The following is a 5098-nucleotide window of genomic DNA, read 5'->3' as shown; positions in this document are numbered from 1 at the left end:
GGCTCACCTGACCTAACCCTACCCAGCCTTGCTTCTCCACCTACTTCTGCTGTGGTGGAGAACAACCAATGCCCAGGGAGCTACAGGACCCATCCCACTGTCTGTGGATTGAAGTGGTTCTAAGAGGTTAGAGCCTATTACTAGTGCAAAAAATCATCTGTACAGTTAGCTTTTTCCTACAAACATCAACTATTGACAGGGAGAACAACTTCATAGCTCACGACAGCATCTACTGACTCAATCAAACAGGGTGTAGCCAATTGATACTTGAAAGCACAATCCGCCAACTTGGAGATTAAGCTGTAGATCCCAGTATATGTCACACTACTGGTAAGAGGGAAAAATAGGATAGAAACAATTTGGGGGAGCTTTTTAGGAGAGGAATAAAAGTTATAGATAGCTCAAGCTGTGAGGGGTCTCCTGGAATGAAACAGGCCCCTCCTCCAAAACAATAAATTTGACATGGATGCAGAAAGAAAGGAGTACTTGTACAATATTGGTGGGACTGAAAATTAGTACAACCTCTATGGAAAACAGTATGGTGATTTCTCAAAGATCTAAAAGTAGAGTTAGCGTTGAACCCAGCAATCACACTACTGACACTACTTAAAGGAATAGAAGTCTCTCTATCAAAAAGACATGTGCACTTGAGTGTTCATTTCAGCACAGTTGATAATTTCAAAGATGTGAAATCAACCCAAGTGACCATCAACTAATGAGTATACTAATATGTCATATATGTATACCATGGAGTATTACTCAGCCATAAAAGAGGATGAACTAATGCCTTTTCCAGCAATTTGGATGTAACCCAAGACCATTGTCTTAAGTGAAGTATATCTCAGTAATGAAAAAGCAAACACCACGTTTTCATTATTAAATTGGTACTAACTGAGCACACATGTGTAGAAGGAAGTAAAACTCAGTGGAAATCAAGCAGGGAGTGGAGAGGAGGAAAGGGGAAAAACCTACCTGAGAGATACAATGACCAATATTTGGATGTTGGGTACACCCATAGCCATGACCATTACAAAAGTGATCCCCATAACCAAAACATTTGTTCCCCCTTAATATTTTGAATTTTTTAAAAGTGGTCATGGCATTTTAGGCAGAGAAAACAATTATAGTAAGCAAAGACTTGGTGGCATTGGGAAATGTCTAGTAGTCTGCTGTGATTAGATTATAGGGTTCATCAAGAGAAATGGCTAGATAATGATGAAATTCATCTGAGGCTATATCACAAAGGCCCTAAACTAAGGAAAAGAGTTTTTACTCCTCTAGGCATTAGAGAATCCGTACACTTACATCTGTGGTTCATATCATTTTGGTGGTAAGGTGGAGAATGCATTGGTGGGGAGAGACCATTCAGAGGCTCTTTGGATAGTTCAGTAATAAGAGAGTTCAATATAGGATGAGAGGCTATCCTGCTTTTGTTGTAAAGAGAAAGGATGGTTGCAAGGGGCATTTTGACTATATGTAATGGCTAGTTGAAAATGTTGAGGGAGGGAGAAGGAAGAATTAAGAATCAGTCCAAAACTCTTAACTCTTGGCTTGAGCAACTTGGTTTATACTGAGATGGTATAAGCAACTGGAGAGAACATCTCCAGTGTGTTTGGAAAGTGATTAAGATTATGAGCTTAGTTTGGAACATGGTATGCTGTGTACAACACCCAAATGGAGAAGTCAAACAGGAAATTGGAAATGCTATAGATGACAAACAGTATCTGTTCTGTTTAACTAGATTATTGATGCCTTATAGTTGTCTGTCAGTATCTATGGGAGATTGGTTCCAGGACCACTTATAAATACCAAAATGAACAGATGTTCAAGTTCTGCATAGAAAGTGGTATCGTTTTGCACATAACCTATGCACATCTGCTGATTTATTTTAAATCATGTCTAGGTTACTTATAATACCTAATGCAATGTAAGTATTGTGTATACAGTTGTATTGTTTAGGGAAGAATAACAAGGAAGACACGTCTGTACATGTTCAGTACAGATGCAGTCACCCATTTTTTTACTGCATATTTTTGGGTTTTTTAATTTTTTTCTTTATTAAATCATAACTGTGTACATTGATGCATTTATGGGGTACAGTGTACTGATTTGATATACAATGTGAAGTGCTTACATCAAACTGATTAACACATCTATCATCTTCCTTACTTATTTGTTGTGGTAAAACAATTATACTCTTTTCTTAATAATTTGAAATGTACCGTTGCATTATACACATTAGGTGAGGTCCCTGCCCAAAACCCTCCCTCCTTCCAACCTCCCTCCTCCCTTCCCCTCTCCCTTTTCTTCCCTCCTACTTTCTGGACTGTAGCTATGTTTTACTATTCCTATGAGTGTGTAGGTGATTATGTATTGATTTCATAGTAGTATTGAGTACATTGGATACTTTTCTTTTCCATCCTTGAGATACTTTACTAAGAGTATGTTCCAGCTCCATCCAGGTATAAAAGATGTGAAGTCTCCATCTTTTTTAATGGCTGCATAGTATTCCATGGTGTCCATATACCACAATTTGTTAATCCATTCATGGGTCGATGGGCACTTGGGCTGTTTCCATGTCTTGGCAATTATGAATTGAGCTGCAGTAAACATTCCGGTGCAAATGTCTTTGTTGTAAAATAATTTTTGGGTGGCGCCTGTGGCTAAAGGAGTAGGGTGCCGGCCCCATATGCTAGAAGTAGCAGGTTCAAACCTGGCCCCAGCCAAAAACTGTAAAATGATTTTTAATCATTTGAGTATATGCTAAGTAGATGAATTACAGGATTGAACAGTAGGTCTACTTTTAGTTCCTTGAGTATTCTCCAAACTTCTTTCCAAAAGGGCCATATTTAGCTTGCATTCCCACCAGCAGTGTAGAAGCATCCCCTTCTCTCTGCATCCACACCAACATCTGTAGTTTTGGGATTTTGTTATGTGGGCTAATCTTGCTGGAATTTGATGGTGGTTTTGATTTGCATTTCTCTGATGATTAAAGATGATGATCATTTTTTCATGTGTTTATAGGCCATGCACTTGTCGTCTTCAGTGAAGTCTCTGTTTAAGTCTCTTGCCAACTTAGAAATGGGATTATTTGCTCTTTCTTATTGCCTGAATATTTTTAATCTGCTGTTAGTCAAATCTAGGGGTGCGGAACTCCTGGATATGGAGGCCTGTGTGTATAGTACGTGTGCATGTGTGTGTGTGTATGCACACACATCTACTTGACAGACAGCTCACAGCCTAAGAAGAAAACACTCTGATACTCAGAAGTTAGGTTGAAAATAATTTTTCTTAGGTTAGTGCTTTTAGCATGATGCTATCTTTTTCTAACACATTGTCATTTGCCCAGGGACAGAATGGGGATGCCAGTAGATCTTCCTGAATTAGATCAGTTTAATTTAGTCTGTTTGAGTTGATTTATAAACTGCATATCATATTTTATAAATATCAAAATGTATTCAAAAATTGAATTTGGCTTATTTGTATTTCATTGTACTGATAAGACCAAGGTTAGATTTTGATTGCATTACCAGTGAGTTTGATTTGCAAATATCCTGATACAGGTCTTTGAAGACTGTTTTCATTATTTTGCTTTAGCAATTCTAAGATTGTGTGCTGTTATAGAGTAACAGACTGCACATAAAACTCCAGCGCTGACTTGGCAAATGGCAGCTGGGGGAATTGCCAAGTATTGGTTTATAGTCTGAATCTGCACTAGTCTACACTGGTGATAATGAATCTTCATGGGAATGAGCAGTGTAAAATTAAATGGCTCCCTCATTTACATGGTTTTGCATTAAACTGATGCTCATACATATATAGTATAGTGTGTGATCAATATTTTAACTCACATTGAAAGCATATTTGATGTTTATTTGGTTACTTACTCCCACCAGGATCCTTAGGAAAAAAGCTACAATGTTGAGTGATTGATTTTTGTACATTCGCACCTCCTGGTGCCACTGTTTTCCCAGCCTTCAGGAACCTGCAGCTCTCACACTAACTCTGCTCATCCAAAGACCACCACTGCAGATTTCATTCAGACCTGCCCTTTCCATCTGCCTAGATCACGTTTCTTCATCCTCTCTGGTGTCACTTAAACTCTTATTTAGAGCAACACTACATTTTAGGGACTTGGGTTGATTCACGATAATGTAAAAATGATTGGCCGGTCTTCTCAAAGAGTGCGTGTGTGCCCACATGCACCCCATAATGTAGACTGTCTGATGACATGAATGAGCAGCTTCCTGCTGTGCTCCCTGAGATGGGAGAAAGGAGGAGGTCATCCACTAAGCACATGGACAACCAGGCAGGTGAACACTGCAAGAAACCTCTCTGGGGGGTGAAGTCAAGTTGCTGGGAGGTAGAAGGAGTCAGTCCAGTAGGATTAGAGAACTTGGTTCTCACCAGCCCCCTAAGCCCACATCCTCTCCCTCTATAGGATTGCTTGGAGAGAGCAGTGGGACCAGCACAGACCCTGAAATGCCCCCACCCACTCACAATCTCTTTTCGGAATTCCATAAATAAGGTTAGAGTTACTGCCTAGCAAGTCACTGGAGGAGAGGCAGTTGGCCTAGTCAAAATGTCCAAGAAAAAGAGGGTTATTTTTATTTTATATCTTACCCATTGAGTTATTTGTAGACCTTCTCTGTTTAATGGAAAGAATATATTACATGAATTCTAAGATGATATTTTTTAACAATTTAATGCCTCTGAAATTGGGATGCATTATATAATCAGTAATGTGTTGTATAATCATGGCATTGCTATCATCCTGGAGTGAATTTCATATAGAAGCATTTCTTTCTAACAGTTAACTAGGGCCACTACCAACCTGACACCATTTCAAATGAAATTTTCTTCCTGAAGTTTTGGAGCACACTGGTAGTGTGTATCCAGACATCAAGCCTACATGAGTAATGACTTGGGGTTCAAAATCTCAGGGGAGAGTTTTCTTTTCTCCCTCCTCCCAGGGCAAAGACTGACCATTGGGGGTGGTCCCAGATTTATGCCAGAGCCCTCATTAAACTCCTTATTTGCGGCTTTTTTTTCTTGGTAGTTGGTAAAATAATGATGCTGCGTATAGCCACAAAAAAAA

Source organism: Otolemur garnettii, unplaced genomic scaffold (assembly GCF_000181295.1).
Source record: "Otolemur garnettii isolate 467f Iridium unplaced genomic scaffold, OtoGar3 scaffold00057, whole genome shotgun sequence".
Classification (NCBI taxonomy): domain Eukaryota; kingdom Metazoa; phylum Chordata; class Mammalia; order Primates; family Galagidae; genus Otolemur; species Otolemur garnettii.
The sequence above is the reverse complement of the archived record's forward strand: the minus strand, read 5'-3'. Positions refer to the sequence as shown.